This window comes from Triticum aestivum, chromosome 4B (genome assembly GCF_018294505.1).
Source record: "Triticum aestivum cultivar Chinese Spring chromosome 4B, IWGSC CS RefSeq v2.1, whole genome shotgun sequence".
Lineage (NCBI taxonomy): Eukaryota > Viridiplantae > Streptophyta > Magnoliopsida > Poales > Poaceae > Triticum > Triticum aestivum.
This window is the reverse complement of record NC_057804.1, coordinates 128,191,033-128,204,070: the sequence shown is the minus strand read 5'-3', so window position 1 is coordinate 128,204,070 and position 13,038 is coordinate 128,191,033.

Below are 13,038 nucleotides of genomic sequence, written 5' to 3'. Positions count from 1 at the left end.
CATGGCGCACGGGGATTGGCCGCGGGGGCGGCTGGCGGACGTGTCCGGCACCGGGCGGACGCGTCCGGCGCGCGGAGGAAGAAGGGGGCTAGGGTTAGGGGGGATTTGACCCGAAATTTCGGGGGAGGGAGGTGTATTTATAGGTAGAGGGAGCTAGGAGAGTCCAAATGAGGAGCGGTTTTCGCCCACACGATCGTGATCGAACGACCGAGAGCAAGGAGGGTGTTAGGATGGGTTTTGGGCCACTTTGGAAGGGGTATTGGGCTGCAAAGTGAAAGGGGCTTTACGGTTACCCGGTTAACCGTTGGAGTATCAAACGACCTCCAAATGGCACGAAACTTGACAGGCGGTCTACCGGTGCTATACCAAGGCCGCTTGGCAAACCTCGGTCCATTCCGAGAACGTTTAACACCCGCACAAAATGAGAGACAAAAGGGGGACGCCGGAGGACATAGGAGTGCTGGATTACAAAACGGACAATGGGGAAAATGCTCGGATGCATGAGACGAACATGTATGCAATGCAATGCACATGATGACATGACAATATGCAACACGCAAGCAAATGACATGGCAATGACAGCGAATAACTGGCGGACACCTGGCGCAACGAATCCGGGATGTTACATCGGGGAGCCTCCCGCTCCCGCGATCTGGGTCTTCAAGTGATGCGGTCTGAAAAGCTCGTTCCAGGGAGCACACCGTGTATCTTTCTTCACAGGGCACCGTGATGACTCCGCCACTTCCTGGCATCTTGAGGATGTTGTAGCCGTGATGAGTCACGGCCATGAACTTGGCGAGAGCTGGATACCCGAGGATGGCATTGTACGGCAGGCGAATGTGGGCGACGTCGAAGTCGATGAGCTCGGTGCGGTAGTTGTTGCGCACCCCGAAGGTGACAGGGAGGCGGACCTACCCAATTGGAACTGTGGAGCCGTCGGTGACTCTGGAGAAAGGCTTGGTTGGCTGAAGCAGATCGTAAGGCACTTGGAGATTGTTGGACGTCTCTACGGACAGGATGTTGAGCCCTGCCCCGCCATCGATGAGGATCCTGGTGACTTGCACGTTGCTGATGACTAGGGAGCAAAGCATTGGGAGGACTCCGGCTGTGGCCGCGCACTTGAGCTGATCCGCTGAGCTGAACGTGATGGCGCACGCAAACCACCTGAGCGGGCGCGTGGCTTCAAGCTTGGGGAGGACTGCATTCACCTCGCAGGCAAACTGCTTGAAGATGCGTTGAGAGGCTGGGGCTTGAGCTCCGCCCAGGATGCAGGCGATCGCGCGCGGCTCCTGGAAGCCCCCAGCCCCCTCGTCTTGATGATGGTCCTCGTTTCTCCTTAGCTACAGCGGCAGTGGAGGAAGGCCTGCGTTTCCTTGCGGGCGATCCTCGCGAGGCTGATCCCACCAGTCTCCCTCGTGAGGCTGATCCTACCAACGATCCTCGCGAGGTCGGTCGCGCCACCCTTGGCGAGGGCCGCGGTCTTCCCAGCATCCTGCGTTCCTTCCTCCTCCTCGGCCATAGCCATGATCGTTGCAGTCGGGGCATCGGCCGACCCTTCCTTCTCGCACGGCTCGGAGCTCTTGGCATTCGTTGGTGTTGTGGGTGTGGAGGTCATGGTACACACAGTACCGGCTGCCCTTGAAAGACTCAGGCTGATCTCTGCCCTGCTTGGTGTCTGGTTCTGCCGCGAGCACGACAGCCCCCTTGCGCTTCACGTCCTTGGCCTCGGATTTCTTCTCTTCTGGATCTGCGGCTGGCAGCTCGAGGAGGGAAAGGCGCCCTTCCTCAGCCATGGCGCACTTGGTTGCCAAGTTGAACAGCTCCAAGGAAGTGCACAGATCTTCATGCATCGCCAGCTCCTCCTTCATCTTGACGTCACGCACGCCGTCGGAGAAGGCTGAGATGATGGCCTCCTCGGTCACCTTGGGAATCTTGATGCATGCGTTGTTGAAGCGCTGGATGTACCTCTGCAGGGTCTCCCCTGGTTGCTGCTTGATGCGGCGCATGTCACTCACGGCAGGTGGCCGGTCGCGAGTACCTTGGAAGTTGGCGATGAAACGGGTGCGCATCTCGTCCCAGGAGGAGATCGTGCCTCGAGCTAGGTTCAGGAGCCAGGTGCGGGCCCCATCCTTGAGCGCCATGGGAAACCAGTTCGCCATGACCTTCTCATCCCCGTTGGCGGCTTTGATGCCCAGCTCGTAGAGCTGGAGGAACTCCGCAGGGTCGGCCGTGCCGTCATAGCGAGGAGGCAGGTCTGGCTTGAACATGCAGGGCCATGCGACGCTGCGCGGCTCGGCAGTGAAGGCGCAGCAGCCTGCTGTGGCCACGGGAGGCCTCTGGTGACGAGGAGCTTGGTCTTCCGGGCCCCCATGCGCTGCAGCTGGGAGCAGCACGGGGTCTTGGCGTGCTGGAACAGGAGCGTGGTCACGACGGACCGGAGCAGGGAGCACTCGGGCAGCTTCTTGGGGGCGAGGAACCTCTTGGCAGCTCCGCTCTTGCTGCGCTGGCGCCGGACGGGGTGGATTCTGTCGAGGGGCCATGCGCCTTGGGGCCAGGGCACCTTCTTGAGGGGGAGGCGGCTGAGGCGCCCCCGGAGCTTCATTGCCCACGCAGGCCGGGGCGCGGTGCAGCGAGAAGGACGGTGCGGGGCAGCCCCCTGCGGCACGGACGAGCTCGACGACGCGGTCGAGCCACTCTTTGTAGACGTCATCGAACGGGCGGTAGCGCAGGAGCTCGTTTGCCGCGATGAGCGCAGCTCGAGCCTCCATGGCCGTGTAGGGCGCGCGGGACGAAGAACCAGCCAGGGCGAGCGAGGGAGTAGCAGTGCAGCCATCTCGCCTCATGGATGGATGCTGGGACAATGCTTGCTGCTCGTTCCCCGCCGGGCCGGTGGCGGCGTTGACGGTAGGCGACGGGGAACGACGGGGATGGCCGCCGACGGGGGCCGTCTGGGCGACGCGGGAAGCGAGAGCGGCTTGGCGCTCGGCGCGGGCCCGACGAGCATCTGACATGGACGCAATGGTCGGTGAAGAACAGGGCGGCGGAAGACGAATTCCAGCGCACCCCTACCTGGCGCGCCAAATGTCGGATTTCGGGTTCCGGCAGACCCTCTAGATTCGAACACTGGGGTGCGCACGGAGATTTCGCCCTCTGCTGTCACACCCTAGCTAGTTCATGCATTAGAGTGTTGCATCATGTCTACTCTTTCATCAGAAACTTGAACTGGGGATGCCAGAAGCCCCAGCCCCCTCTGAAACCAACTAGGGTTTACTAAAAAACTTTTTCAATGAACCTGAAATGCCCTTCTAAAATGCCCATCATTTTTGTCTTGGTTCAGAACCTCTGCCAAAAGTGTTGCACAATTTTCTAGGTCATCTTAGGGTCTTTGGATTAAATGATAAGTATTTGAATTTGGGCATTTAAAATTATATAAAATATTTCAAATGCTCAAATATTCCTAAACTGAAATGTTTCATGTTGGAAATAATCCAACTATGGACCAGAAGCAGTTTGGTGATTTTAGGAGTTGCCTAGGTATTTTTAAAAATTCAACAAAGTTGCAGAAAAATAGAAAAGGAAAAAAACAGAAAGTAAACTTACCTGGTGCCTGCAACTCGGCCCACCTGCCGGCCCAGCCCAGCGCCGCGCCAGCGAGCTGCTTGCCGGCCAGGCAGGCAGGCAGGTGCCCGACGGCGGCCGCAGCGTGCGCCACGCAGCTGGCCGTCGCCCTGCTTCACCTCCTCGCCTCGTTGCTGGCTTGGATGAACTCCACGTCGAGCCGTGAACCCCCAGGACACCTCCATTCTTCCCCAACTCCTCTCCCTCGCTCTCCCACGCCATGGCCGACGCCATCGCCGCCACCCCCTCGCCGTAGCCACGCTCTCCGTCAACCCCACGCCGCGCCACCGTGTCCAGGAGCTCCGCCACCCTCCTCTCCATCGAGCAAGCCGAGCCCCGAGCGCTCGCATGCCCCGAAGCCACCGCACGGACCTCGACCGAACCGCCGTCGCCGGAGATCCCCTTCAACGCCGTCGCCGCATCAGCTCGTCCCTGACCCCGCCGGTGGCCTCTACGGGTGCTCTGTGAGCCTAGCTACCCCTCCTACCCTTCCTCTCTCGCCCCCGAGCCGTGTAGCCACCGCACGAAGATCACCGGCACGCACCGCCGTGGATCTCGTCGCCGACGTGCTCCCGGCCATCCTCCGGCCACCTCTCGGTGTCCAACGCACTCACCACGCTGCGTTGAGTCCAACCGTGCACTCCCCGCACCTCACCGCACACCCTAGCCTCGAGTTCGTCTTCCCCCGAACTCCGGTGGCCGCCTAGGTCGTCGCCGGCGCCAACTCCGGCCCCCCCCCGACCCCAACTGACTCCACCAAGAGCCGCGGCTCGTCCTCAGCTCCACCCCGATGCCCTCCGCGACCCATTTGGTGGCCGGAACGGCAAAAACCACTTCCGCCGCCGCGTCGGGCTCGCCGGCGGCTAAACGCCGGTGTAGCCGACGTTGACCTTGACCACGGGTGGGCCCTGGTTGACTCTCCTGAGTCAATGACAGGTGGGGCCCAGCCCTGTTAACTATTTAGGATTAGTTTAAAATAATTTTAGTTTAACTAATTACACTGACACGTGGGACCCACTGTCAGGTTTGACCCGGACCGTGTCCCATTGACCCGCTGATGTCACACTGACATCAGGCTGACGCAGTAATTGATTTTCTGGATTTATTTTAATTCAGGAAATTTCAGAAAATACCCCAAACTTCTAAAAATCATATAAATTCAACCGTAGCTCAGAATGAAATAATTTATATATGAAAAATGATCAGAAAAATATGAAGAATCTGTTTATGCCATGATCATGCATGTTTGAACAAGTTAACCTCACTGAATAGGATGAATCATGATTAGGGTAATTTGTGAAAGAACATTTGGAGTTGGAGTTTAACCTTGTTTGAATTCCACTTCAATTAATTTGGCTTACAACTGCATTAGCTCAAAACACCAGCATATTGCCATGTCATAGCATGCATCATATTGTGCATTGCATTGATCGTGTTTCTTCTGTGTTTGCCGGTGTTGTTCCCCCTCGGTAGACGTTGTTCCGACGTTGTGATCGTTGACACTGATGAAGACTCAATGATATCTTCAGAAGTGCCAGGCAAGCAAAACCCCCTTGTTCATTCCGATAAAATCCCACTCTCTCGCTCCTGCTCTCTTTTACTGCATTAGGACAACATCGATTCATCTGTTACTTGCTGCGGTAGCTGAACCCCTTTATCCTCTGCATGACCTGTCATTCCACGGTAATTAGATGAAACCCACTAGCATGAGTAGGAGTTGTTTGAGCCCTGATGTGCCTACTCATTCATGATTGTTTGTCATGCCTGCTATTGCGTAGAGTTGTGTCAGGTCTGATTCATCGGGAATGAATCAGAGGTGTATGAACACGTCCTACTGTGTGTGAGCTAAGTGTGTGAACACAATTTGGTAAAGGTAGCGGTGAGAGGCCATGTAGGAGTACATGGTGGGTTGTCTCATTGCAGCCGTCCTCAGGAACTGAGTTCTGTGTTTGTGATCCATGATTCAGCTACTACCATGCATTGGGCCCGAAACCAATGGACCCTCTCGGCTTCTTATTCACCCTAGTTCTCTGTCCAGGAGTTGCAAGTAGTTTCTGGTGTTTGTAGCCTACTGGAGGCCGTGGACAGCGCTGACCGTAGGGGTGGGCTGTGATGCGGTAGGTACGTGGCCGGGAATACCGGGCACCCGTTAGGTGTCATGGAACCCTGTACACATCGTTCTGGGCCGTATGGGAAACCTCGGCCGGACTCCCTGCGGATGGAACCTGGATAGGCGATAAACCTGGATTGGAGGCTTAGGTGATTAGGTAGGTCGTGGCCGACACCCATGTTGGGCTTCCGCTTGAAGGTTGCCGAGTACATGTCGTGTAAACGGCGGTAAGTGGTGAGAGCGTGTATGAAGAAGTACACCCCTGCAGGGTTAACATCATCTATTCGAATAGCCGTGTCCGCGGAAAAGGACTTCTAGGTTGCTTATATCAGTTCATAGACAAGTGAAAGTGGATACTCTAAAATACGCAAGATAAGCATGAGTGCTATGGATGGCGTTCTCGTAGGGAGACGGGAGCGGTTCCATAGTGGTGTATTGGTTGGTGAATATGTGGACTCGTGTGCGCCACCTCAAAAGAGTTGCTTGCAGTCGTAGTTTAGGATAGCCACCGAGTCAAAGCTGGCTTGCTGCAGTTAAACCCCACCATCCCCTTTGTTGATAATGATGCATATGTAGATAGTTTTGATGTAAGTCTTGCTGGGTACATTTGTACTCACGTTTGCCTATTTTATGTTTTCGCAGAGAGACGTCAGTCTCGCTAGTAGTTCCGCGTGGTCTTCGACGTTTAGCTTGATACCTCAGCTACGATCTTGTGCCCTCGGCAGGATCTGGTAGATAGTCAGGCTTCTCAGCCTCTTTCATTTGTAGATGTCTGTACTCAGACATATTAGCTTCTGCTTGTGTTTTGATCTGTATGCTCTGAATGTTGGGTCATGAGACCCCTGTTTGTAATATCTCGCTCCTCAGAGCCTATTGAATAAATACTTGAGTCGTAGAGTCATGTTGTGATGCCATGTTGTATTTGCACATATCGAGCATATTGTGTGTATGTTATTGAAATGCTTGGTATGTGTGGGATCTGACTATCTAGTTGTTTATCTTTAGTACCCTCTCTTACCGGGAAATGTCTCCTAGTGTTTCCACCGAGCCATGGTAGCTTGCTACTGCTCCGGAACACTTAGGCTGGCCGGCATGTGTCCTTCTTCGTTCCTGTGTCTGTCCCTTCGGGGAAATGTCACGCGATGAATACCGGAGTCCTGTTAGCTCGCTACAGCCCGGTTCACCGGAGTCCTGCTAGCCCAGTGCTACAGCCTGGATTCACCCGCTGATGACCGACACGTTCGATGCTGGGTCATGGATGCCTGTCCCTGTAAGTTTGTGCCACTTTGGGTTTACGACTAGCCATGTCAGCCCGGGCTCCTTATCATATGGATGCTAGCGACACTATCATATACGTGTGCCAAAAGGCGCAAACGGTCCCGGAAAAAGGTAAGGCGACACCCGTGGGAATACCATGCATGAGGCCGCAAAGTGATATGAGGTGTTACATGCTAGATCAATGTGGCATTGAGTCGGGGTCCTGACAGCATTGGTATCAGAGCTTGACTGCCTGTAGGATTACCAAGCCAAACTGGTCGAAGTTGAGTCTAGAAATTCTTTAGCTATATGTAGGGGAGTTGATTGTGGGATGGAACGGAAGGCTCTTTTTACTCCTTATACCTCATGGACCTCTGATCTGAGTCATCGTCTTCTCTTCTGCGGGGAGTAAGAACTAGGCCTTCTCATCTATCTATCAGGATGACGTGTTACTAATCCGTAGACTTATAGAATTGTTGGACTTAAGCCTCAGTCCAGTTCCTACTACTTCTGTATGTTAACTGATGATCTCGAAACCTTGATATTATGCTTCTGAGTGGTTATGCCACCATTTTTGTGATTGTCTCAAATCTTTTTGAGCATTTACAGCCGTTATGATGTCCGAGTCATCCCAGGTTTCTAAACAATCTGATGCACTTGCAAGTCCTTTCCCTCTAGTTTTTATGTTCCTTTGGGCCAGGTTAATCACACTAATTGCTGAGTTGAGGTATTCTATTGCCTTGACATATATGTTGGAGTTCCTATTATGACCCTAAGTGCTTAGAGGATCATCTAGTGGTCTAGCCATGATCTGTGTTTCCAGTGTGATGCTTCTGGCCTTTATTCTCGAAAGCATCCCGTGATGCTACTTAGTAGTAGGTATTCTATTCCTGGGTTCTTGAACCTGAGATTCACTCTACTTACTTCATGTTGATAGTGTTTGCTAGTTCCTTTAGGATATTAGTAACTTTGCGATAGTCTTCGAGGTCCGTGGTATTTTCCTTCTTCCAAATACTATGAACCACTTATGGCAGTAGTTTGTTGGATCAATAGATCACAATTAGAGTAGTCTTGAGGAGTTCTCCATTCATAAATCGTGACTCTGCCAGTCCTACCTCTCTGCATGGGTTATCCGGAAGAAACATGTTGAACTTGGTTCGACATACTAATCTATGCATCCACAACTCAGAAAATTATATGTTCTTTGAGTTGTCCCTCTTAGTTGACTTCTGACCCTCGTCTATCATTTGATAGTCAAGAGTATGCATGCATTCGTTCATCGATGCCTATTATTCTTGTGGTCCGTCAAGCCATTCTATCCGGAATGACTAGGAGAAACAAACTCCAGTACCTCATCCATATCCAGGATTGGGTCAAAGAAGTTGTGCTCCGCAGATCCAATTGCTAATCCAGCTTTTGTTCTGTTCTACCTTGGAGTATTGCCATCTTTTATATCGGGATTGTTATAGGAATTGCACACCATCCTATGAACTCTTGGTACAGTGATACTTCTTGCCATCATTGTTCATTCCTCGGTTCCTGTGTTATTGTAACCGGAATGCCGACAAATGAATCATGGCATGTGAAATCAATACTCCTAGCAACTCCGTTGCTTGGTAGTTAAATGGACGATAACCTCATTCTTAGCGTGTTGATTATTGAATCGTCACCCTAAGGTTGATTGTGCTACCTAGTCCTTATTTCTGGTGCACTCTCCGATCAATGAGTTAGGATAGTGCCAATCCTTGCTTATTTGATCATATCGTCTTGCTCTGAAAAGCGAGATTGTTCTCGAGCTTACTAACATATCGGTGGTTCGTGATTTTCCGAATTCCTTCTCAGAAGTATCACCAGGTTGTCCCCTGACTGTTATGTTGAGCTCGTGATCAAGTTGGTTTTCCAATAAACCACTTTTTCTCCAAGAATCTGTGTTGGATACCCCTGAGCTAGTGGGTTGAGCTAGACAACAACTTGGAGAGTTGGAAGATAAAAGCTTGTCCGACTTAGCTCATCCCAAAGGGATATCTTTATGTGTGTGTTGAAGAAAGATAATATCTTCATTGATTGATCCTCATGATCAGTTGGTGGACCTCTTGTCTTGCCAAGACCTTGATTTGAGTGTGGGCTATCCTCAAATCAAGTCAGAACCAACGATGTTCGTAATGTTGTCTTACTCGTGGTTTTTTTCCTCGAGCATACACCATTATATTCTTTGGTCTGACCAATGCCATCACCGTGTTCACTTAACTATGGAATTCCTTTTAAAAGGAAACCCGAATGAATTGTTGTTGAGCCCATTGACAACATCCTTATCTCCTCCATGATTTTGTTGAACATTAAGCTAGTGTTGGAAACTTTTGAAAGCATTTCTTCATGCTAGTTCATGAAGCATATGTTCGGATGTAAGAAGTGACTTCCTCCAGTTCATGTGCATTAGATGCAAGTTGCCGCCGTGGATTCGAGAAAGTCAATGTTGTTTCCTTTGGAATCATCCCAAATCAGTCATGCATACGTGTGAAGTATTCTGTGGTTCGGAGACTTGCAACCTCCATTCTATATGTGTCCCTAGCACACCAAGCCACTGATTGATTTGTTCAAGGTTAATAAGTTCTAAGTGTTAGTCCCGAAGGTACCAGACGGATTTGTACAAAACTTCGATATCCTCGATGATGGTTCCCCCTCCTGAACTCGGTAGTGTTTTATTATAAGACTACTTTGTGGTCATGCTTGTCTTGGACAACATGTTCACATGTTGTAGCAGAACCGGCTCGTGTTTTTGGAGCTTGCTATCATAGTTCATTCCCCGAGAATCTCGCAACGTCATCTCGTCGATTTGTGTTGCAAACTTTCATTTTTCTTCTTAGACTCGATGAGTCTGGAATATCCTGACACCAACCAGATCTAAATCTCAGGCAAAGACGTTGGGTCGAGTTGATCACAGATTTCGACTTAGGAATAACTTACACCCCAGGGAAGGCCAACGTCATGGCTCATGCGCTAAGTCGTAAATCTTATTGTAACAACCTGATGTTACAACAAAGTCAACCGCTTCTCCATGAGGAATTTCGGAAGCTTAACCTTCACATTGTTCCTCAAGGATTTCTTTCCACCTTGGTGGCGAAACCTACCCTTACGGATCAGATCATCAAAGCACAGAAAGTAGATCCGGGAATTTCCCGCATTAAGAGAAACATCAAGAAAGGAGTTGCGAATTGTTTCTCCATCGATGATCAAGGAGTCGTATACTTCGGGAATCGGCTGGTGGTCCCCAAGGTGCGAAACCTGAGGCGATTGATCCTTAAGGAAGCTCATGAATCTCCTCTCACTATTCATCCCGGTAGCACTAAGATGTATCAGGACCTACGCCAGAGGTTCTGGTGGACTAGGATGAAGAGAGAAATTGCTCAGTATATTGCTAATTGCGACGTCTGCCGTCGTGTAAAAGCAGAGCATCAACGGCCTGCTGGCACCCTTCAACCCCTAGCTATTCCTGAATGGAAATGGGATAAAATTGGTATGGACTTCATAACCGGTTTTCCCAAGACCAAGAGAGGGAATAATGCTATCTTCGTCGTTATCGATCGTCTTTCCAAAGTAGCCCATTTCCTACCTGTTCGTGAGAGTATAACCGCTAGTCAATTGGCAGACTTATACATCTCCCGAATAGTGTCTCTCCATGGTGTTCCTTTGGAAATTAACTCGGATCGAGGAAGTCTTTTCACCTCTCGATTTTGGGAAAGTTTCCAAAATGCTATGGGAACCCGCCTTTCTTTTAGCACCGCTTTCCACCCTCAATCAAGTGGTCAAGTGGAACACGTCAACCAGATTCTAGAAGACATGCTTCGAGCTTCTGTTATCTCATTCGGAATGGAGTGGGAGAAATGCCTTCCATTTGCCGAATTTGCTTATAACAACAGCTATCAATCCAGCTTGGGCAAAGCCCCTTTCGAAGTTCTCTATGGTCGAAGGTGTCGAATGCCTCTTAACTGGTCAGAAACCGGGGAAAGACAATTCTTTGGCCCGGATATGATTCAGGAAGCAGAAGAGCAAGTTCGCATCGTTCGTGAGAAGTTGAAAACAGCCCAATCTCGTCAAAAGAGTCAATATGACCGAAAACATAAGGCTATGACTTTTGAGGTTGACGAGAAGGCTTACCTTCGGGTTACCCCTCTGAAGGGAACCCATCGCTTTGGTATCAAGGGCAAATTGGCTCCTTGTTACATTGGACCCTTTCGCATTCTCGCAAAACGAGGAGAAGTTGCCTACCAATTGGAACTACCTCCGCATCTCTCCAGAGTCCACGACGTCTTCCACGTTTCTCAACTCAGGCGTTGCTTCTCGGATCCTATCCGTGGAGTGGACCACGAAAAGCTTGATCTCCAAGATAATCTCATGTATCGAGAGTACCCCGTTCGTATCCTCGATCAAGCTGAGCGTATCACTCGACGTCATAATATCAAGTTTCTCAAGGTTCAATGGTCGCACCATTCTGAGAATGAAGCAACTTGGGAAAGGGAGGATCGTCTTCGACTCGAGTATCCCGCCTTCTTCCCAGAGGAACCCAAATCTCGGGACGAGATTCTTTTGAGTGGGGGTGAGTTGTCACACCCTAGCTAGTTCATGCATTAGAGTGTTGCATCATGTCTACTCTTTCATCAGAAACTTGAACTGGGGATGCCAGAACCCCCAGCCCCCTCTGAAACCAACTAGGGTTTACTAAAAAACTTTTTCAATGAACCTGAAATGCCCTTCTAAAATGTCCATCATTTTTTTCTTGGTTCAGAACCTCTGCCAAAAGTGTTGCACAATTTTCTAGGTCATCTTAGGGTCTTTGGATTAAATGATAAGTATTTGAATTTGGGCATTTAAAATTATATAAAATATTTCAAATGCTCAAATATTCCTAAACTGAAATGTTTCATGTTGGAAATAATCCAACTATGGACCAGAAGCAGTTTGGTGATTTTAGGAGTTGCCTAGGTATTTTTAAAAATTCAACAAAGTTGCAGAAAAATAGAAAAGGAAAAAAAACAGAAAGTAAACTTACCTGGTGCCTGCAACTCGGCCCACCTGCCGGCCCCGCCTAGCGCCGCGCCAGCGAGCTGCTTGCCGGCCAGGCAGGCAGGCAGGTGCCCGACAGCGGCTGCAGCGTGCGCCACGCAGCTGGCCGTCGCCCTGCTTCACCTCCTCGCCTCGTTGCTAGCTTGGATGAACTCCACGTCGAGCCGTGAACCCCCAGGACACCTCCATTCTTCCCCAACTCCTCTCCCTCGCTCTCCCACGCCATGGCCGACGCCATCGCCGCCACCCCCTCGCCGTAGCCACGCTCTCCGTCAACCCCACGCTGCGCCACCATGTCCAGGAGCTCCGCCACCCTCCTCTCCTTCGAGCAAGCCGAGCCCCGAGCGCTCGCATGCCCCGAAGCCACCGCACGTACCTCGACCGAACCGCCGTCGCTGGAGATCCCCTTCAACGCCGTCGCCGCATCAGCTCGTCCCCGACCCCGCCGGTGGCCTCTACGGGTGCTCTGTGAGCCTAGCTACCCCTCCTACCCTTCCTCTCTCGCCCCCGAGCCGTGTAGCCACCGCATGAAGATCACCCGCACGCACCGCCGTGGATCTCGTCGCCGACGTGCTCCCGGCCATTCTCCGGCCACCTCTCGGTGTCCAACGCACTCACCACGCTGCGTTGAGTCCAACCATGCACTCCCCGCACCTCACTGCACACCCTAGCCTCGAGTTCGTCTTCACCCAAACTCCGGTGGCCGCCTAGGTCGTCGCCGGCGCCAACTCCGGCCACCCCGACCCCAACTGACTCCACCAAGAGCCGCGGCTCGTCCTCAGCTCCACCCCGATGCCCTCCGCGACCCATTTGGTGGCCGGAACAGCAAAAACCACTTCCGCCGCCGCGTCGGGCTCGCCGGGGGCTAAATGCCGGTGTAGCCGACGTTGACCTTGACCACGGGTGGGCCCTGGTTGACTCTCCTGAGTCAATGACAGGTGGGGCCCAGCCCTGTTAACTATTTAGGATTAGTTTAAATTAATTTTAGTTTA